Source organism: Spermophilus citellus (assembly GCF_964194105.1).
Source record: "Spermophilus citellus genome assembly, chromosome: 17".
NCBI lineage: Eukaryota > Metazoa > Chordata > Mammalia > Rodentia > Sciuridae > Spermophilus > Spermophilus citellus.
The window spans coordinates 23,513,850-23,536,561 of NC_138199.1; positions in this window are offsets into that span (position 1 = coordinate 23,513,850).

Below are 22,712 nucleotides of genomic sequence, written 5' to 3' on the forward strand. Positions count from 1 at the left end.
TAAATCAGTGGATTATCCTAATTAGCATTATGACATATGCATGAGTATATTTTTTGTAAGAAAGAAGGGGGAGACATATAAAATATGTACATAAAGATCCCAAAGAAAGATTTAATTACTCTATAAAGTACTTAAAACAGGTTTATATCATCTCTGAACTAGGTTAGATTGAAACAACTCCTTCCACAAAGAATTTAGTTTTGGGGTTGCTGCCACAGTAATTTCTAATGATTTTAATGTTAGGAAATCCCCTTACACATTCTTGGGTAGTTATACCCTTAGGACCATACTCCAATGTCATCATGGAGGCAGAAAAAGGCTATTTAAAAAAATTATTTTTTAGCTGTAGTTGGACACAACACCTTTATTTCACTTGTTTGTTTTTATGTGGTGCTGAAGATCGAACCCAGGGTCTCACACCTGCGAGGCGAGTGCTCTACTGCTGAGCCACAACCCCAGCCCAGAAAAAGGCTATTATGCCCAAGAACTTTTAGCTTTTCCACTTGATTACACTTGTATGTTTTTTACTCAATAGGATTTTTAATTGTTTTCAGCTTTCAGAATTTTTTCCCAATAATTAAAAAAAATTCTCTATAGTTTTCCCACATTCAGTACATTCATAAGGTTTTTCTTCCTTATGTTTGCTAAGATGTAGTCCCCAACTAAACTTTGTCTACATTCATTAGGTTTCTCCTACCTGTTAGAATAAGTCCTATTTGAAGACTCTCATAGTCCCCAAATTTCTTTCCAGTATGAAGTTTCTGATGTTTCAGAAAAGCTGCACGCCCACTGAAGGCCTTCCTACAGTGGCTACATTCAAAAGGTTTCTCCCCAGTGTGAATTCTCTGATGACTAATAATGTGTGAATTCTGACTGAAGGCTTTCCCACATTCAGGGCACTTGTAGGGCTTCTCTCCAGTGTGAACACGATGGTGTTTAATAAGATCGGAGCTGCCCCTAAAGGATTTTCCACATTTATTGCATACATAAGGTTTTTCTCCACTATGAACTCTATGATGTCTCATCAGATCTGAGCTCTGATTGAAAGTTTTCCCACATTCTCTACATTCATATGGTTTTTCTCCTATATGAGTTTCCTGATATCTGACAAGGTTGGAGCTACCTCTGTAAGTTCTACTACCCTGATTACACTGTGAAGTGTTTTCCTCTTGGTGAATTCTCTGCACTTCCCTAAGTTCCTCATCCTTGCTGAAGACTTTTTCACATTCTTCAAGTTTGTCTCCAGTATGAAGTCTCTTATGTTTTAGAAAGGCTGTGTGCCAAATGAAGGCTTTTCCACATTCTTTACATTCATAGGGCCTCTCACCATTGTGGACTCTCTGATGTTGAATAAGGAGGGACCACTATCTGAAGGCTTTCCCACATTCACAGCATTCATAGGGTTTCTCTCCTGTATGAATTTTTTGGTGTGTAACCAGGTGTGACCTCTGGCTAAAGCCTTTCCCACATTCACTGCATTCATAGGGCTTCTCTCCTGTATGAATTATCCAATGCCGAATTAGATCTGAACTTGCCCGGAAAGTTTTTCCACATTCAGTACATTCATAAGGTTTTTCTTCCTTATGTTTGCTAAGGTCCAAGTCAGAAGTGGAAGCTTTTTCACATTCAAGTTTCTTTCCAGTATGTAGTCTCTGAGGTTTAAGAAAAGCTCTGCGTCCAGTGAAAGATTTCCCACATTCTTGACATGCATAGGGTTTTTCTCCACTGTGGATTCTCTGGTGTTCAGTAAGGTGAGAGCACTGCCTGAAGGCTTTTTCACATTCATTACACTTGAAGGGTTTCTCTCCAGTATGAATTCTCTGATGTGTAACTAGGTGTGAACTCTGACTGAATGTTTGTCCACAGTGGTAACACTCATAGGGTTTCTCACCAGTGTGAATTCTGTGATGTATAATAAGATCTGAGCTTTGATTGAAGGTTTTCCCACATTCACTGCACATGTAGGGTTTCCCTCCATTATGGATTCTCAGGTGTAGGAGAAGGTTTGAATTTCCCTTAAAGGCCTTTCCACACTCTTTACATTCATAGCTATTTTTGCCACTGTGAATTCTTTTATGTCTAACCAGATTAGAGCTCTGGTTGAAGTATTTTCCACATTCATGACATATGTATGGTTTCTTTCTGGTATGGATTCTCTGATGTATGGTAAGATTTGAACTCTGATTAAAGTCTTTTCCATATTCATTACATACATATGGTTTCTTCCCCATGTGAATTCTCTGATATATGATCATGTTTGAGCCCTGGTTAAAGATTTTTCCATATTCCTTACATTCATAGGTCTTGTTTATGTTATGAACTTCCTGATGTTCAGTCAGTCTTGACTTCTGTTTGAAGGTTTGGACACAGACCTCATATCTATGGGATCTTTCTCCTGCAGAAAGTATTTTTTTCTCCATGACATCCATGGCCTTGGTCTCCTGCCATGTATTTTTTGGGGATGAGATTCACTTCCTTGATAACTCTCTCTTGGGATGGGAGATGTCTCACTGCATCTTCCAAGGGGTTTATCCAGTGCCTCAATATCTGGTCCTCAGGATCACGGGTACTGATTAACTCACACTCCTGGGAGGTGAGCCTTTGAAGTCTTTCTGGTGAAGCTCTTACTGAATCTTTTTCTTCCGATATTTCCATCTTTGATTTCCACTGTTTCACCTTATTTCTGGTCTCAGAATCTGAAATGATAAGCATATCATTCTATATTCTTATAAAAAAAAATCACCCTTATCTGCCGTGGAAAGTATAAGAGACAGAAATAAAAGAATTTAAAAGACAATGCTTTCTCCCACCAGAGCTGAGTCATACCTTATTTGAAAGACTCTGACTGTCACAGAAACACAAACCCTGTTGGTGGAGATTTGCCAGGGTATATTGGGAGCTGGTCTTAGGGGGTGGCCTGAAGGGTGGTAGAAAAAAATACATGGCAGGAGGCTGGCAGTCTAGAACTGGTCCACAGGAAGTGGTCTGTAGAATGAGGAGGAACTCACTGGATGGTATAGCTAGACCACAACTGGTTTACAGCAGCCCATTAGAGTAATTGCCAGCAGGAGTCTTAAAAGTTAATCTGTTTGCAGCATATATATATTAAAGCACACTGGTACCAGGGAGAGGCTCTTTTCTCTTCTTTTCTCTTCCTGTAGGTATTCACTGTCTCTTCAGTATTCTCTAGACTATATCTTGGGTCATCTGGCAAAGGAGAAATGTTTATAAGGTTCATACCAAGTAACACAAGCAAAGCAAAGACAGGTGGATTTGAAGTTGAGAGGCAATACATTAATAAATGGAATACTACCCATTCATCCCACTATATCATGACAATATGAAACAATGCCTCAAAATGAAAACATATGGTTATCATTTCAATAGAAATTGAGTCTCCTTTTCTTAGACCTGGCATTTTTCTTTCTGGCATTGTGATAGAATTGCTTCCTTTTGGATGACAATTTTATATCCTTCTGCAATTTGGTGACTGATTAACTTATTGCTTTTGAGTGTCTATATTATCAAATCCTGATCTCACCCAGTCACAAAATATAGTTCTAAGCTTCTTGGAGAGTCACTTCAGTTTGATCCTGCTGATTTGAACTCTCTAATCCTTAATCTTAAAATGAATTTAGAAGCAACATGGCAGTGATTAAGAGCATGGACTGTAGGGCAAGTTGCTTTGGTTAGACTGCTGGATCCACCACTGGCTGACTGTGACCCCAGGAAATTCACTGGACCTCTCAGTGTCTCAGTTTCCTTACCCATAAAATAGAATACTAGTACTTACCTCACAGAGTTGTTAAGAGAACTAAATGTATGTAATAACTGGTTAAGTATCCCTAATCTGAAAATACAGAATCTGAAGTGCTATAAAATCCAAAACTTTTTGAAGCCTGACAGGATACCACAAGAGGAAAATACCACACCTGACCTCATACAATAGGATGAAATCAAAACATAGGTACACTGGAAATACTGCATAAAATTATCTTATACTTTTGTATAAGTGTATATGAAATATAAATGAATTTGGTGTTTAGACTTGGTCCCCATCCCCAACCTATCTCATTGTGTACATGCAGATATTCCAAATCTAAAAAATCCCCAAATCATAAACACAGAAGTGTCCTAAGCATTTTGCATAGGGATACTCAACCTGTACATATAAAACATTTAGAATAATACTTGACATATAGAAAACTATATAAGTGCCAGCTGTTGTTATTGCTGCTACAATTACTATCATTATTATTTGCAGTACATTGAACACAGGGCTTTTTTGGGGGATGGTACTGGGGAAACCAAGGGCATTATGCACCCAAGACAAATGCCCTACCACTGAACTACATTCCCAGCCCCAAACCTAGGGCTTTGCATATTCTGGGCAAGTTTTCCACCACTACGCTTCAACCCTAGCCCACTACTATTACTATTAATCTTTACCCTTTAAGCCCAAGAATTATCATTAAGCAATGTGCCCCTACCACAAATCTCCATATTCAGCCTGGATTTCCTTAAAGGGACAATAAAATCAATAACTGCAAAGAATTGGTTTTGTCATAATTTTCTCATAACTTTTAGTACCTTTTTTGATATATACTGTGTGGAATTCAGTATATATCAGAAACAGATGATTATTTAAAAGATGGTAAAGGCCTTTCTCAAAACCCACTGAAAATAATTAAAACAACAACTGAGATAAATTCTGCCTTCAATAAAAGGGCTGTACACAAGTGTTTCCCAAAGTACCATATCCCAAAGGCACACTGAGTGAGCTATAAATGGAGATCTATAGATACTGGGTGAGGGGAAGATCACAGAGAATATAGGGATTGTCTCCATGGAGATCTACTTTGCCCTATCAGAGCGTCATGGGACAGAATGCTCAAGAAGATACCATTTCTGGCAGTAACTTTAATCATGTTCTATAGCTAAGGAACACTGTCAGAGGTAAAGAAGCAGATAGAGTGGCTGTCAAGTTTTATTACAAAAATGTGATCTAGAGGGCTTCTTATTATGTCATATTGATTTCTTGGAAACTAAAATCTAGAGGGAGACATACCTCTAGATTAGATGAGAGGGTCTTGTGGCAGCAAATCCACATGTAGGCTTTGACATGCCCTAGCTCAATTTCCTCTGCCTCTTCTCACAGTACTTTTTTAAAAAATATTTTTTAGTTGTAGACAGACATGATAACTTTATTTTGTTTATTTTCTTATGTGGTGCTGAGGACCGAACCCAGTGCCTCACATGTGCTAGGCAAGAGGTCTACCTCTGAGCCACAACCCCAGCCCTCATATTATTTTTTAATAGAGAGCCTCTCATTCATAGTTGAATAATAGTAAGATAAACCTGTGGGATAAATATTTAAAAACAGTTCTTTGTTTTCTTTTTTCATTTTAAGAAAGGAATATGTGGGCTGGGGATGTGGCTCAAGTGGTAGTGCGCTCAAGGCACTGGGTTCAATCCTCAGCACCACATAAAAATAAAATAAAGATATTGTGTCCACCTAAAGCTAAAAAATAAATATTTTTTAAAAAGAAAGGAATATGAGTAACCAGTAGATCAGAAGCATACATCTATGAGGAATACCAAAGGAATTAATAGGAAGTATTCAGCAGAGAATTCTCCATTATCTTAAAGAAATTATAGACATAAATCATTATTTAAATACAAGCCTGATGTGCACACACATAATCCCAGCTACTCAGGAGATTGAGGGAGAAGATCACGAGTTCAGGGCCAGCCCAGGCCACTTTGCAAGACCTTCTTTCAAAATAAAAATATAAAGGGCTAGGAATGTAGCTCAGTGATAGAGGGTCCTTGGGTTCAATCCCCAGTACTACAAACAAACAAACAAAAACTTAAAGAGGAGACATAAGGGTTTAAAACATATTATAGATATTATAGATTATAAAACAATAAAAAGAATTGATCAGTAATTTGGCAAAGCTGAAGAAAGAAATTGAAAAGCATTATATAGATAAAATTCACATAAGAAACAATAAAAATAACCCCTATAGGTTTATAATAAGGCCTTGAGAAGTCATATAAAATAGCTATAAATGTGCTTATAGAGAAAACTAGTCAATATAGAACAATAATCAACTACACATTAAGTGGGGCAACTTAGCAAGACCCTGTCTTAAAATAAAAAATAAAGAGCTGGAGATACACAGTGGTACAGGGCCCCTGGGTTCAATCCTCAGTCCTGGGGTGGGAGTGAAATTGGGCTTTCAGGAGAAAGGTAGTAGGAATAAGCATAAATTGTGCTAATTTTTCTATCTTTCATAATGGAATCAATAGATACAATCTAAAGTAGAAATGATTCCAAAATCTTAATGTTTTTCCATAACTGTGTGTGTGTGTGTGTGTGTGTGTGTGTGTGTGTGTGTGTGTGTTATTGGGGACTGAACCCAGGGCTTTGTGCACACTAGGCAAGCACTCTACCTCTAAGTCAATACCCAGCACGTTTTTTTTTTTTAAATTTTCAGACAGAGTCTTTCTAAATTTCTCAGTCTGGACTTGAACTCCATATCCTCCTACTTTAGCCTCCTGAATGGCTGAGATTACAGGTTTGAGCCACTGCCCAACCCAATGTTTTTGTTGATCATAAAAATTTTACAATTATAAGAAAAAATAACAAAGTAAAACAAGGAGAATACTCCCCCATAATCCCATTATCCTCCACCCAAAGAGAAATACCACTAATGTTTTGTCATATTGGTATTTATTCTTCTAAACTTATTTCTGGGCATATTTTTTCCTAATATAAAAATAGGACCATATTATAAGTGTTCTTTTTGTTTTCATTGCCTTACTTGTGATATTTGAAGCAGACCTTGTAAACATTTCTCTTTTGCCATTTGGTTTTATCATAGAGGACACTGGGGGAGTACTGTAAGGCCATATAATGATAAAGGATTTACTTTTCCTGGTACCAGTAAGCTGTTTTGGTTTTGGTGATGCCACCAAATCAATATATGGGAGGCTTGATGGCTTCCTGTGTGCCAGCTTTGTATTGCCTATGCCCTCCAGTGAGTTTTTCTACCATCCAGAAGACCTTACCTATGGACTACCGTGGTCTACCTAAATTTTTCAGTGAATTTCTCCCCCATTTGATAGGCCATGCCCATAGACATCTCCTCCAAGTTTCTTCATCAGTAAGCTACGTGTTCCAAAGAGGTGAAAGATTTATACAATGAAAACTACAGAACCCTAAAGAGAGAAGTAGAAGAAGATCTTAGAAGATGGAAAAATATACCCTGTTCATGGATAGGCAGAACTAACATAATCAAAATGGCGATATTACCAAAAGTTCTATATAGGTTTAAGGCAATGCCAATCAAAATCCCAATGGCATTGCTTGTAGAAATAGATAAAGCAATCATGAAATTCATATGGAAAAATAAAAGACCCAGAATAGCAAAAACAATTCTAAGCAGGAAGTGTGAATCAGGCGGTATAGCGATACCAGATTTCAAACTATATTACAGAGCAATAGTAACAAAAACAGCATGGTACTGGCACCAAAACAGGCGGGTGGGCCAATGGTACAGAATAGAGGACACAGAGACTAATCCACAAAGTTACAACTATCTTATATTTGATAAAGGGGCTAAAAGCATGCAATGGAGAAAGGATAGCATCTTCAACAAATGGTGTTGGGAATACTGGAAATCCATATGCAACAAAATGAAACTGAATCCCCTCCTGTCACCATGCACAAAAGTTAACTCAAAATGGATCAAGGACCTTGATATCAAACCAGAGACTCTGCGTCTGATAGAAGAAAAAGTTGGCTCCAATCTACATATTGTGGGGTCGGGCTCCAAATTCCTTAATAGGACACCCATAGCACAAGAGTTAATAGCAAGAATCAACAAATGGGACTTACTTAAACTAAAAAGTTTTTTCTCAGCAAGAGAAACAATAAGAGAGGTAAATAGGGAGCCTACATCCTGGGAACAAATTTTTACTCCTCACACTTCAGATAGAGCCCTAATATCCAGAGTATACAAAGAACTCAAAAAATTAGACAATAAGAAAACAAATAACCCAATCAACAAATGGGCCAAGGACATGAACAAACACTTCTCAGAGGAGGACATACAATCAATCAACAAGTACATGAAAAAATGCTCACCATCTCTAGCAGTTAGAGAAATGCAAATCAAAACCACCCTAAGATACCATCTCACTCCAGTAAGATTGACAGCCATGATGAAGTCAAACAACAATGAGTGCTGGCGAGGATGTGGGGAAAAGGGTACTCTTGTACACTGCTGGTGGGACTGCAAACGGGTGCGGCCAATTTGGAAAGCAGTATGGAGATTCCTGGGAAAGCTGGGAATGGAACCACCATTTGACCCAGCTATTGCCCTTCTCGGACTATTCCCTGAAGACCTTAAAAGAGCGTACTACAGGGATACTGCCACATCGATGTTCACAGCAGCACAATTCACAATAGCTAGACTGTGGAACCAACCCAGATGCCCTTCAATGGATGAATGGATTAAAAAATGTGGCATCTATACACCATGGAGTATTACGCAGCACTAAAAAATGACAAAATCACGGAATTTGCAGGGAAATGGATGGCACTAGAGCAGATTATGCTTAGTGAAGCTAGCCAATCCCTAAAAAACAAATACCAAATGTCTTCTTTGATATAATGAGAGCAACTAAGAACAGAACAGGGAGGAAGAGCAGGAAGAAAAGATTAACATTAAACAGAGACATGAGGTGGGAGGGAAAGGGAGAGAAAAGGGGAATTGCATGGAAATGGAGGGAGACCCTCATTGTTATACAAAATTACATATAAGAGGTTGTGAGGGGAATGGGAAAATAAACAAGGAGAGAAATGAATTACAGTAGATGGGGTAGAGAGAGAAGATGGGAGGGGAGGGGAGGGGGGATAGTAGGGGATAGGAAAGGTAGCAGAATACAACAGTTACTAATAGGGCATTATGTAAAATTGTGGATGTGTAACCGATGTGATTCTGCAATCTGTATTTGGGGTAAAAATGGGAGTTCATAACCCACTTGAAGCTAATGTATGAAATATGATATGTCAAGAACTTTGTAAGGTTTTGAACAACCAATAAAAAAAAAAGCTACGCGTTCCACTGATTGGTGCCCACATCCTCCAAAAAAAAAACGTCTGAATCTCAGCTTCAGGGTGGGGGAGTCCTCTTCTAAGCTCTTGGTTCTTTTTACTCTCCTTTGGTCCTAGAGATAAGGCTGCTTTCTGCACTATTTATTTTCTTAGACTCCTCTTTTAGTAGTTAACTGTCTTTTAAATTAATTAACTAATTAATTTTTGGTACTGGGGACTGAACCCAAGGGCATTCTACCACTGAGCTACACCCCCAGCCCTTTTTATTTTTCAAGTTCTCATGAACTCACTAAATCGCCAAGACTGGCCTTGCACTTTTGATCCTCCCGCCTCATCCTCCTGAACTGCTGGGATTACAGGCATGCATCACTACACCTGGTGTTAACTCTACTAGTTAAAAAATTATTTTTTTTTAGTTGTAGATGGACACAATATCTTTATTTTTTGAATGTGGTACTGAGGATCGAACCCAGTGCTTCACGCATGTGAGGCAAGCATTCTACCACTGAGCTATAACCCCAGACCTAAAAATTATTTATATTAAACATTTCTTGTTTAAGTTATTTGCATAGTTTTTGTCTCTTCACTGAATCCTGATTGATAACAGACCTATGGTTTATTTCATTTGAGAGTTAGAACAAGGAGAAGGTGATATAAGAAAAGTTATAAGAGTACTACAAAAGGGAGAAAAATTATTTGGGAATAGATCCAAAAAGGACTTCTCTATTCGAATCATTACAATCAACCTTTGCCCTGGGCAGTTTTGGCAAACTACCTACTCCAAGTTCCACATGGCTCTGCAGAGATGAATGGCCACACACTCAAATTTTTCTCTAATTCTACAGATGAAAGGAATCAGAAGTAATTTAAAGAAATCTTCCCCTCGGTGGATGTCCACAGTAGAAGGCAATCACATCTGAAACATGCCTGATCAGAGGTGAGTCCTTCTGTATAATTCAACTCAGTTGACTAGGAGTTTCTGAGGAAAAGCTTCTATGTTTCACATCATTCATTGATTTGTTTGCCTGTTAAACATTACCTGAGCAACTCCCATGTTCCAAACATTGTATAGGAAACCGGGAATACAAAGATAAATATAAGATATGGTCCCTGTTTCTAGAAACTTGCAGTGAGAGGGGGTTATATATGTGTAAATGAATAATTACAAGACATTGTGAACATGCTACAAATAGGGTTAGCACTGTCTACTACAGAAGAGCCTAGAATCAACAGAACATAACTGCATACAGGGGAAAGCAGAGTCAAGAATGAATCAGCTTTCTGACTTAGGCAGTGGGTAGGATGTGGTATTTAGTGAAGACAGAGGTCAGATGAGAAAGAGGAGGATTCAAGGCGGTTGAAAGTAGTTTTGAATGTTTGCAGATGAGTTTACTTTTGGTCACCTTTTGGCTTCTGATACACAGATAGTACAAACTTTAGCAGAGTCCAGGAGCTGTAAATTTCCATCTCCACAAATAGACATCGTTGAATAACAAGAGAAAACATCTTGTCTCTGAGAGTCAAAGAAATTGGGAATCTCCAATTCAACTGATCTCCTTCAAAACTTCTCATGTTAGCTGGGCGTAGTGGCACATGCCTGTAATCCCAGCAGCTCAGGCGGCTGAGGCAGGAGGATCAAAGCCAGCCTCAGCAAAAGTGAGGCACTAAGAAACTCAGGGAGACCCTGTCTCTAAATAAAATACAAAATAGGGCTGAGATGTGGCTCAGTGGTCAAGTGCCCCTGTGCTCAAAACAAACAAACAAACAAACAAAACCCCTACAAATAAAAACAAAAAACAAACCCAAAACTTCTCATGTTTTATTTTTAAACCAAAACTCAGAAATCAGAGTGTGTGGATTCTATGTTAAGGATCAACCCTTACCTAGTGAGACCAGCTCTGCCTCCTTCTCAAGCATGTCTTCCTTGCACAAATTTCCACCAAGTGCAGACCTAGTGCCCAGCATTGTTTTGTGATTCATTCACAGCCACATTCCACAGCATCTTAAATTCCTGAAATGGGGCTGGGGTTGTAGCTCAGTGGTAGAGTGCTCACATAGCATGTGTAAGGTAATGGGTTCAATCCTCAGTACGCATAAAAATAAATAAAATAAAAGTATTGTTTCTAACTACAACTAAAAAAAAATTAAAAAATAAAAATTCCTGAAATGGAAGTTCTTGCTCAATAACTATTCAATACAGTGTGAAAGTGGGACTCATACATTCTCTTCTCTTTCTAAATCTCTTCTATTTCTTGTGTAACTCTTGATCCCAGTTGATAATCTTCCTACTACAAAAATGCGTGAAAAAGAGGCTGAAGCAGGAGGATCGCAAATTCAAAGCCAGTCTCAGCTGATTATCGAGGCATATAGCAACTCAGCAAGACCCTGTCTCTAAATAAAATATAAAGGGCTGGGGACTTGGCTCAGTGGTTAAAGGGCCCTGGGTTCAATCCCTGGTACCAAAAAAAAAAGTGTGAGACCATGTGATAAAAACATCTCACATCACCCTATCTTTGTGATGAATCTTCATTTTTTATTGTATTTCCTTTCTCCTTTTTTAAAATTTTTTTTTGGTACTGGGCATTGAACCTAGGGCCACTCAACCACTAAGCAATATCCCAGCCCTATTTTTTATTTTATTTTTATTTAGAGACGGGGTCTCACTGAGTTGCTTGGTGTCTCACTTTTGTTGAGGCTGGCTTTGAACTTTCGATCCTCCTGCCTCAGTCTCCCAAGCCACTGGGATTACAGGCATGTGCCATTGCATTAGGCTCTAATATTTATTCTTTAATTGAGCCCTTATTATGAACCAGGCACTTTACCAGATGGCTAAAGTTCTGTCCTTGAGAAGCTTGTGATGGCAATTATAGACAATGTCAATTAAGGGGGTTAAGTGCTCAATAAGTATATAGTAAGTATAGGGTTTGTGAGGCCTTATAAGAACAGCACAACCTTGAGGCAGTGGCAAAGGTAAGGAAATTTCCTGCAACTGAGGCCTGAAAGGAAATTTGAAATAACCAGTCTGAAAGAAAAAGGAAGGGCTTTTCCTTTTGGGGATTTAGGGCAAAGGACAGCCTATGTCGCATTCATGGATGTGCTTCATGACTGAGGTCCAGAGTACAAAACAGTAAAAGCAGCAGCTGGCACAATAATTGTCAAATTATGGAAGGTCTTGTAAACCAGGCTGGGGAGTTTGGACTCTTCCCTGAAAGCAATGGGAAGCTCACAGGAAAATAACCAGATTTCTCTCTTTAAAAGGCTGCTTTGACGCTTTAAGGAAAATGGACTGGTGGGTACAGGTGAGAGCTGGTATATCAGTCAAGAAATTACCACAGTAATCTATGTGGGAGAAAGTGAAGGCCTAATGATCTACTGCTAGTAAGCATACTGAGAAGTTGGTTGAATCAATATATTAAAGAAGCAAAACCAGGCAAACTGATGATATCCTAGATGGAGGGCATGAAGCATTAAGAAGCATCCAAGGAGCTGGGAGTGGGCACACTACTCCCAGATACTTGGGAGGCTGAGGCAGGAGGAGTCCAAGTTCAAGTCAACCTGGGCAACTTAGCAAGACCCTATCAATCAATAAATAAAAGTTGGTTGGGGGACCTTCTGGGGGGTATAGTTCAATGACATAGAGTTTGCCTGGTATGTTCAAGGCCTGGTATGTTCAAGGCCCTAGGATCATTCCTCAGTACCTCCCCCCCCCCAAAAAAAAAAAAAGTATCCAAGGCATTAAAGACAGCATCCTAAGTTTCTAACTTGAGTTGACAAAGTTGGGTAACTGAATTCAAAGAGTAGAGGTGAAATAGAAGAAGTAAAGAAGTGATGAGTTCCATTTTAGATGTTATGTTGAGGTACCCCTGGAGTATCAAGGAAGAAATGTTCAGGAAACAGATGGATCAATGGGTCAGGAACTCAGGTGGAAAATCTAAAATAGAGACAAAGATTTTAGAATCATCAGCAGAGAGGCTGGTGTGTTAAGCATAACAGTGATAATGATGATTGCAACTGTTCTGAACAGAGCAAGGTTTTGGAAGCAAGCAAAACCAAATCAGAATCCTGGCTTCTTAATTTCCCTCAACCATTATTTCATCAATAGTGAAACTGAAATAATATCACTTATCCAAAGGATTAGTGTACAGATTTATATATAAAGCTGCAACATTTGTTCATAGTGTGGGAACAGTTCTGGAACTTAATGGGAACTCAATAAAAAACAAACTCTTTTTTTTTTCTTTTTTTTTATTGGTTGTTCACAACATTACAAAGCTCTTGACATATCATATTTCATACATTAGAATCAAGTGGGTTATGAACTCCCATTTTTACCCCAAATACAGATTGCAGAATCACATCGGTTACACATCACATTTTTACATACTGCCATATTAGTGACTGTTGTATTCTGCTACCTTTCCTAACCTCTACTATCCCCCTTCCCCTCCCCTCCCATCTTCTCTCTCTACCCCATCTACTGTAATTCATTTCCCTCCATGTTTGTTATCCCATTCCCCCCATAACCTATTATATGTAATTTTGTATAACAATGAGGGTCTCCCTCCATTTCCATGTGATTTCCCTTTTTTTCTCCCTTTCCCTCCCACCTCATGACTCTGTTTAATGTTAATCTTTTCTTCCTGCTCTTCCTCCCTGTTCTGTTCTTAGTTGCTCTCATTATATCAAAGAAGACATTTGGTATTTGTTTTTTAGGGATTGGCTAGCTTCACTAAGCATAATCTGCTCTAGTGCCATCCATTTCCCTGCAAATTCCGTGATTTTGTCATTTTTTAGTGCTGCGTAATACTCCATGGTGTATAGATGCCACATTTTTTAATCCATTCATCCATTGAAGGGCATCTGGGTTGGTTCCACAGTCTAGCTATTGTGAATTGTGCTGCTGTGAACATCGATGTGGCAGTATCCCTGTAGTACGCTCTTTTAAGGTCTTCAGGGAATAGTCCGAGAAGGGCAATAGCTGGGTCAAATGGTGGTTCCATTCCCAGCTTTCCCAGGAATCTCCATACTGCTTTCCAAATTGGCCGCACCCGTTTGCAGTCCCACCAGCAGTGTACAAGAGTACCCTTTTCCCCACATCCTCGCCAGCACTCATTGTTGTTTGACTTCATCATGGCTGCCGATCTTACTGGGGTGAGGTGGTATCTTAGGGTGGTTTTGATTTGCATTTCCTTGACTGTTAGAGATGGTGAGCATTTTTTCATGTACTTGTTGATTGATTGTATGTCCTCCTCTGTGAAGTGTTTGTTCATGTCCTTGGCCCATTTGTTGATTGGGTTATTTGTTATCTTATTGTCTAATTTTTTGAGTTCTTTGTATACTCTGGATATTAGGGCTCTATCTGAAGTGTGAGGAGTAAAAATTTGTTCCCAGGATGTAGGCTCCCTATTTACATCTCTCTTATTGTTTCTCTTGCTGAGAAAAAACTTTTCAGTTTAAGAAAGTCCCATTTGTTGATTCTTGCTATTAACTCTTGTGCTATGGGTGTCCTATTAAGGAATTTTGAGCCCGACCCCACAATCTGTAGATCGGAGCCAACTTTTTCTTCTATCAGACGCAGAGTCTCTGATTTGATATTTAGCTCCTTGATCCACTTTGAGTTGACTTTTGTGCATGGCGAGAGGAGGGGATTCAGTTTCATTTTGTTGCATATGGATTTCCAGTTTTCCCAACACCATTTGTTGAAGATGCTATCCTTTCTCCATTGCATGTTTTTAGCTCCTTTATCAAATATAAGATAGTTGTAGCTTTGTGGATTAGTCTCTGTGTCCTCTATTCTGTACCATTGGTCCACCCGCCTGTTTTGGTGCCAGTACCATGCTGTTTTTGTTACTATTGCTCTGTAATATAGTTTGAAATCTGGTATCGCTATACCACCTGATTCACACTTCCTGCTTAGAATTGTTTTTGCTATTCTGGGTCTTTTATTTTTCCATATGAATTTCATGATTGCTTTATCTATTTCTACAAGAAATGCCATTGGGATTTTGATTGGCATTGCATTAAACCTATAGAGAACTTTTGGTAATATCGCCATTTTGATGATGTTAGTTCTGCCTATCCATGAACAAGGTATATTTTTCCATCTTCTAAGATCCTCTTCTATTTCTCTCTTTAGGGTTCTGTAGTTTTCATTGTATAGGTCTTTCACCTCTTTTGTTAGGTTGATTCCCAAGTATTTTATTTTTTTTGAGGATATTGTGAATGGAGTGTTTTTCCTCATTTCCGTTTCAGAAATTTTGTCGCTGATATACAGAAATGCCTTTGATTTATGTGTGTTGATTTTATATCCTGCCACTTTGCTGAATTCATTTATTAGTTCTAGTAGTTTCTTTGTAGACCCTTTTGGGTCTTCTAGGTATAGAATCATGTCATCCGCAAATAGTGACAATTTAAGTTCTTCTTTTCCTATTTTTATGCCTTTAATTTCTTTCGTCTGTCTAATTGCTCTGGCCAGTGTTTCGAGAATTATATTGAATAGAAGTGGTGATAGGGGGCATCCCTGTCTTGTTCCAGATTTTAGAGGGAATGCCTTCAAATTTTCTCCATTCAGAATGATGCTAGCCTGAGGCTTAGCATAGATAGCTTTTACATTGTCAAGGTATGTTCCTGTTATCCCTAGTTTTTCTAATGTTTTGAACATAAAGGGATGCTGTACTTTGTCAAATGCTTTTTCTGCGTCTATCGAGATGATCATATGGTTCTTATCTTTAAGTCTATTGATGTGGTGAATAACATTTATTGATTTCCGTATATTGAACCATCCTTGCATCCCAGGGATGAATCCTACTTGATCATGGTGCACAATTTTTTTGATGTGCCTTTGTATCCGATTCGCCAGAATTTTATTGAGGATTTTTGCATCTAGGTTCATCGGAGATATTGGTCTGTAGTTTTCTTTCTTTGAGGTGTCTTTGTCTGGTTTCGGAATCAGGGTGATGTTGGCCTCATAGAATGAATTTGGCAGAGCTCCCTCTTTTTCTATTTCCTGAAATAACTTGAAAAGTATTGGTATTAATTCTTCTTTAAAGGTTTTGTAAAACTCCGCTGTATACCCATCCAGTCCTGGGCTTTTCTTGGTTGGTAGTCTTTTGATTGCTTCTTCTATTTCATCTATTGATATTGGTCTGTTTAAGTTGTGAGTATCCTCCTGACTCAGTCTGGGCCAATCATATGACTTAAGGAATTTATTGATGTCTTCACTATCTTCTATTTTATTGGAATATAGGTTTTCAAAATAATTTCTAATTGTCTTCTGTATTTCTGAAGCGTCTGTTGTAATATTGCCTTTTTCATCCCGTATGTTAGTAATTTGAGTTCTCTCTCTTTTTCTCTTTGTTAGCATGGCTAGGGGTCTGTCGATCTTATTTATTTTTTCAAAGAACCAACTTTTTGTTTTGTTAATTTTTTCAACAGTTTCTTTAGTTTCAATTTCATTGATTTCTGCTCTGATTTTAAATAATTCTTGCCTTCTGCTACATTTGCTGTTGTTTTGCTCTTCCTTTTCTAGGGCTTTGAGATGAAGTGTGAGCTCATTTATTTGTTGGTTTTTCCTTTTTTTGAGGAATGACCTCCAGGTGATGAATTTCCCTCTTAAAACTGCTTTCATTGTGTCCCATAGATTCCGATATGTTGTGTCTGTATTTTCATTTATCTCTAAGAATTTTTTGATTTCTTCCTTTATGTCTTCTGTAACCCATTGATCATTCAGTAACATATTGTTCATTGTCCATGTGATGTAGGATTTTTCCTTCCTTCTTTTATCATTGATTTCCAGTTTCATTCCATTATGATCTGATAAAGTGCATGGTATTATCTCTACCCCTTTATATTTACTGAGGGTTGCCCTATGGCATAATATATGATCTATTTTTGAGAAGGTTCCATGTGCTGCTGAGAAAAAAGTATATCCACTTGATGATGGTTGATATATTCTATATATGTCAGTTAAGTCTAGGTTATTGATTGTGATATTGAGGTCAATAGTTTCTTTATTCAACTTTTGTTTGGAGGATCTGTCCAATGGTGAGAGAGGTGTGTTGAAGTCACCCATGATTATTGTGTTGTGGTCTATTTGATTCTTGAACTTGAGGAGAGTTTGTTTTATGAACGTCGCAGCGCCATTATTTGGTGCATAAATATTGATAATTGTTATGTCTTGTTGGTGAATGGTTCCTTTTAACAGTATATAATGTCCTTCCTTATCCTTTTTGATTAACTTAGTCTTGAAGTTGATTTTATTCGATATGAGAATGGCCGCCCCTGCTTGCTTACGAGGACCGTGTGCGTGGTATATTTTTTCCCAACCTTTTACCTTGAGCCTGTGTATGTCTTTTCCAATCAGATGTGTCTCCTGGAGGCAGCATATTGTTGGATTTGTTTTTTTAATCCATGTTACCAGCCTATGTCGCTTTATTGGAGAGTTTAAGCCATTAACGTTTAGAGTTACTATCGATATATGGTTTGTACTTCCTGCCATGTTTGATTATTTATCTCTTTTTTTTTTCTAATTTAGTTTGTTTCTCCATGATTAGCTTTCCCCCCATCCTCTGTCTTTACCGAGGCACTTCCCGCTGTTGGTTTTGGTTATTGTTTTTCATTTCTTCCTCGTGTAGAGTTTTGGTCAAGACGCTTTGCAATGCTGGTTTTCTGGCTACAAATTCTTTTAGCTTTTGTTTATCATGAAAGATTTTTATTTCGTTGTCATATCTGAAGCTTAATTTTGCTGGATACAGAATTCTTGGTTGGCATCCATTGTCTTTCAGTGTTTGAAATACGTTGTTCCAGGATCTTCTCGCTTTCAGCTTCTGTGATGAAAAATCCGTTGTTAACCTTATTGGTTTACCCCTAAATGTAATCTGCCTCTTTTCTCTTGTAGCTTTTAATATTTTCTCTTTGTTCTGTATATTGGATATCTTCATAACAATGTGTCTTGGCGTTGGTCTACTGTGATTTTGTGTGCTCGGTGTCCTGTATGCATCTACAATTTGTATATCTGTTTCCTTTTTTATTTCTGGAAAGTTTTCTGTAATTATTTCATTCAGCAAGTTACTCATTCCCTTGGCATGAATCTCTGTGCCTTCCTCTATCCCGATGACTCATAAGTTTGGTTTTTTTAAGTTATCCCAAATCTCTTGGATGTTTTTCTTGTGATTTTTTACCAGCCTATCTGAGTTGGCTAGACTCTTTTCAAGATGATATATTTTGTCTTCATTATCTGACGTTCTGGCTTCTACTTGCTCCACTCTGTTAGTGATACTCTTGATTGAGTTTTTAATTTGGTTTATCGTTTCCTTCATTTCTAGAATTATTGTTTGATTTTTTTTTATAATCTCCATCTCCTGATAAAGATGCTTAACTTCTTCTTTTATCTGTTTATGTAATTCATTTTCAATGTGATCTTTAAGGTTCCTTTCCATCTGTCTAAGGTGTTCCTTGAGTAATTTATATGGCCATTTTTCTGATGACTCCAGGTCCTCCTGAATATTTAGGCTGTCCTTCATTGTTTGTACTCCTTTTCTTCCTTGCTTTTTTATGCTCATGATACTTCTTGTTCTGTTTGACTGCTGAGTTACTGTTTACTCTTATAAATTTATTTGATGCTTGGGAGGAGAGGTATTAGAAGGGAAGGGAAGAAGTCACTAAAGAGAGTGAGTGTAGGCAGGTAGAATTCAAGAAAGGGGGAATAAGAAAATTGAAAAGAAATGAAAAGACAAAAGAAAAAAAGTGAAAAGAAAGAAAGAAAAAATGAAAAAATAAAAATTTAAAACCAAAAAAAAATTATAATGATAATAAACAAATGGAAATTAAAGTTTAAAAAATAATAGTAATAATAATAGAATAAAAAGAATTAAAAAATTGAAACCATTAATAAGAAAGTTGAAGAGCAACAACATCAACAACAAAAAGTGAAAATAAAATTTAAAAAAAATACCAATAATAATCATTAAAATAATAATAATAATAATAATATTAAATGCAGTCATAGAGCTCAATTAACTTCTCTTCCAGTAGGTGGAACTGGGCCAGGCTTCTCTTCTTGATGGGTGGGAACCAATCACTGTTCCTCAGCTCTTCTTCCCAGACTGTGCGGGTCTCCAATCCTGAGTGCCTAGGGCCTTCTCTTGTGGTTCCTCAAGCCAGGCCCCGCTCACCTGTGAAGCTCGCCACAATACTGGCTACACGCCGGGTCTGCTGCTCCTGGGAGCCCTGTTTCCATGGATGCCTGGGCACACCCTTTCTGTTTGCCTCCCTCAGACCCTAAGTTTGTAGGGCTTGGGGCTGAGGACCCCCAGCGAATTTGTTTGCCCTCAGGTAGCAACTCCCCTTGTAGCTGGTGCAAGGGACCTCTGTTGTCAGCAAAGGGATACCCTGGGTCTGACTATCGTGCTCAGTTGGCTTTTACCTCTGTGAGTTCAGGTGGGCCAACTAGTTATTTCAGCGGGATCATTAGTGCTGAGTCATGAGAAACAGGCGAACCAGAACTAGAATGCAGCCCAGTCCGGGCTCGGTGTGTTCTGAGAGGGGCAGACTGTTCGCCCGGGATCCCCTTCAGCTCAACAGTGCCTAGTGGTCCTGAGCGAACAGTATTTTGACAGTTTACTTCTCCCTCTGCTCGCGCAGCTGAAGGGGTTAGAGACTTGATCTCTCCGCGTTCGCCGCCATGTTGGATCACTTAGATTTTAAATTGTCACTCATCTTATCAGCTGTTTCACTTAACTCGGCAGCTCACTAGCGCGGTGAAGAGTCTGCTCTATGGTGCTCCGCAGGAGGCGGCGGCAGCGGCGCAGTGGCGGCTCAGCTGTGGCCTTCGGGACCCCCGGGGAGGGGGTGCGGGCTGAGGGAGGGGCGGCAGCGCCTCGGAGCCGCGCGGGCCGGGTACCGGACACGCAGGAGAGCGGGCAGGGTGGGGGAAAGAAATTGAGATCTAGATTTAGGGACTGAGCATGGGAGGAGAGACTGCGGGAGAGAAGCAAAGCGGAAAGGCGGAGAGGAGAAGGAGAGGGGGCCGAGGGAACCGGGCAGCTCGGTGGCTGCAGCCTTACTGCTCGCGCTGAAGTCGTGATGAACTCACTCCACCTTGGCTGGAGTCGTGGCGGATTCACTCCACCTAGGCCCCTTTCTTGACACGGTGCTGGGTCTTTGTCAACAGATCTCCTTTAATGATCTTTACCTCATCTTTTCAGATGCGGCGGCGCAGAGCACGGAGCGGCTTACTCACTTCCCGCCGCCATCTTCTCTCCCGGTATTCAAAAACAAACTCTTGTATAAGTGAATAATAGGTTATCACTCTCTTCTTCTCTCCTCCCTCCCCCTCTCTATATATAGTTGCTGATAGACCTTTATTTTCTATTCATTTATATGTAATGCTGAGAATCAAACCCATTGCCTCCCACATGCCAGGCAAGTGCACTACTGCTAAGCCTCAGCCCCAGCTCTCTCTTCTCTTCCTTTTGACTAAATAATCCCTGAAGTTCTTTTCTCTCTTGACTCAAATGGTACATGATACTCCAACCACTCTACTTCTTCCATACTGGCTTTACCCTTATGTCTGTTGCTAAGGCTCAGCCCCTGGTCTTTTTACATTTGCTATCTCAATGACCACAACTTCTAGCTTCACTTATCACCTTTGTACAGAATGAATCCCGAGTCTAAAACTCCTATTTCTCACTCACATTTTAGTCTAGATTTACAATGTCTCTTCAGCTCACTGTCAGTATTTACTGACAGTGTAAATCAAATCAATAAAAACGATCACCTTGGATCATATTTGCTTCTAGACTTATTTCTCTCTCTTACCATCCATTTCTATCTAAACAGTCAGTTTTCATTTAACAAATATTTATCATGAACCTAGACTGAATGTTTATATTGTCCCTTGAATTCATATGGTGTGGGAAGCCATTCTGACACGTGATTGGGCGACTCCCGTTAAGGGTCTGAGGCGTTCTGGCTGTGTCGGAACTTTCCCGGCCCTTTCCTGATGAAAGAATCCGTCCGTGTGGGGGTGTGACTAACCACTGACCCCAGGGGCCCAATCATTGACCCTGACCTTGGAGTGCGGCCCCCCTGCCGCAGTCTTGGCTGGGCACAGAATCACGAGCCACCACACACCTTGTAGATTCAAACAGCAATTCTTTATTCCCGAACTCACACCGGCCTCTACACACGTTCTGGGGAAATCCCAGTTCTGCCGCCGCCCAATTCACCTACTCCATGAGGCTTTCTTTTCCAGTACTTTCTGAATCTCACGAGAACTCAACGGGAACTCAAGGATCGGGCGTGCCTGAGGCAGCAGGATACGCCCTATTCCCCCTGCAGGGTACACCTTAAACCTGGAACTTCCCTAAACCCAAGGACGGGATACTCCCTAAAACCTGATCAGCTCTAAACCCGGATCCGCCCTGGTCCTTGAGCAAGGTCACCTTACTAAAGCATACATGCAATGTCCCAGCGAATGTCCTCTAAGCAACATGGGGTGCGCTGGCAAGGAAATTTCATGCGTCATTCCTACTTGGCAATGGCCCTCAGCACCCCCCCTCAACCTTCATTGGATGGAATTCTCCCCTGAATCTCTTGTTCCCCAATAAAAAGCTACTCCCAGACGTGTTCTCTCTCTCTCTCCTGCTAGTCCTGAGTAATCCTTGCTGCCCTGCTGGGCGGTTAGAGGTGGGAACCAGAGAGGGGAGCCGTCTTGGACCTGGCAATAGAAATAAGGTAACTGAGTCTGTGTGTTTTATTTCGATCTCTTCTAACTAACTTTTATGCCAAGAACCTCATTAATGAAACCACTGTGCTGGCTGCATGGTGGAATATGGAGCCTAATCTCAAATGAGATGGTCTTAGGAAGAAAGATTTTTGAGAGGTTATTAGGTCAAAGGGCCCAGCCCTCATAAATGGTATTAGTGTCCTTATAAGAAAATAAAAGGCACAGATATCTCCCCCGCTCCTTCTGCAATGTAAGGGCACAGTGAAAAGATTATGAACCAGGAAGCAGGCCCTCACTTGACATCTAATCTGCTGGCAAAGAAAATGTTTATAAACCACACAGCCTAGGGTACTTTTGTTATAGCAGCCTGAACAAACTAGGATACCTACTATGCTATACTGGTGAACAAGACAAATCCTTGCATTCATGGGGGAACATCACTCAGGAGCTTAGTAAAAATGCAAATTCTCAAGCACTGAGTCAGAATCTCTGGGGAGTGCAGCCCAGCAATCTATGTTTAACAGTCCTCCAGGAGATTCTTAGGAAGGTTAAAATGTTAGAAGCACAGCTCTAGTTATCTTTGATTCTTCCTTCTCTGTACCAACTAACTGAATATCAAACTTTGAAAACTACTCCATAGGTTTTTTCCAACCCCATCTTAGTCGAGAACCTTTTTACCTCATGAGTAGACTGCTATAAAATCTCTCAACATGTTTTCTGGCTTTAGTCGATGCTGATGATACTGCCAGATGAAATACTTTTCTAAAACACTGTTGTCACTGATACCAATGACCAAAAACCTAGAATGAATTTTCTACCATCTACTAAAGGAAATAATAGCATCTTTTTGATTTGTGGAGT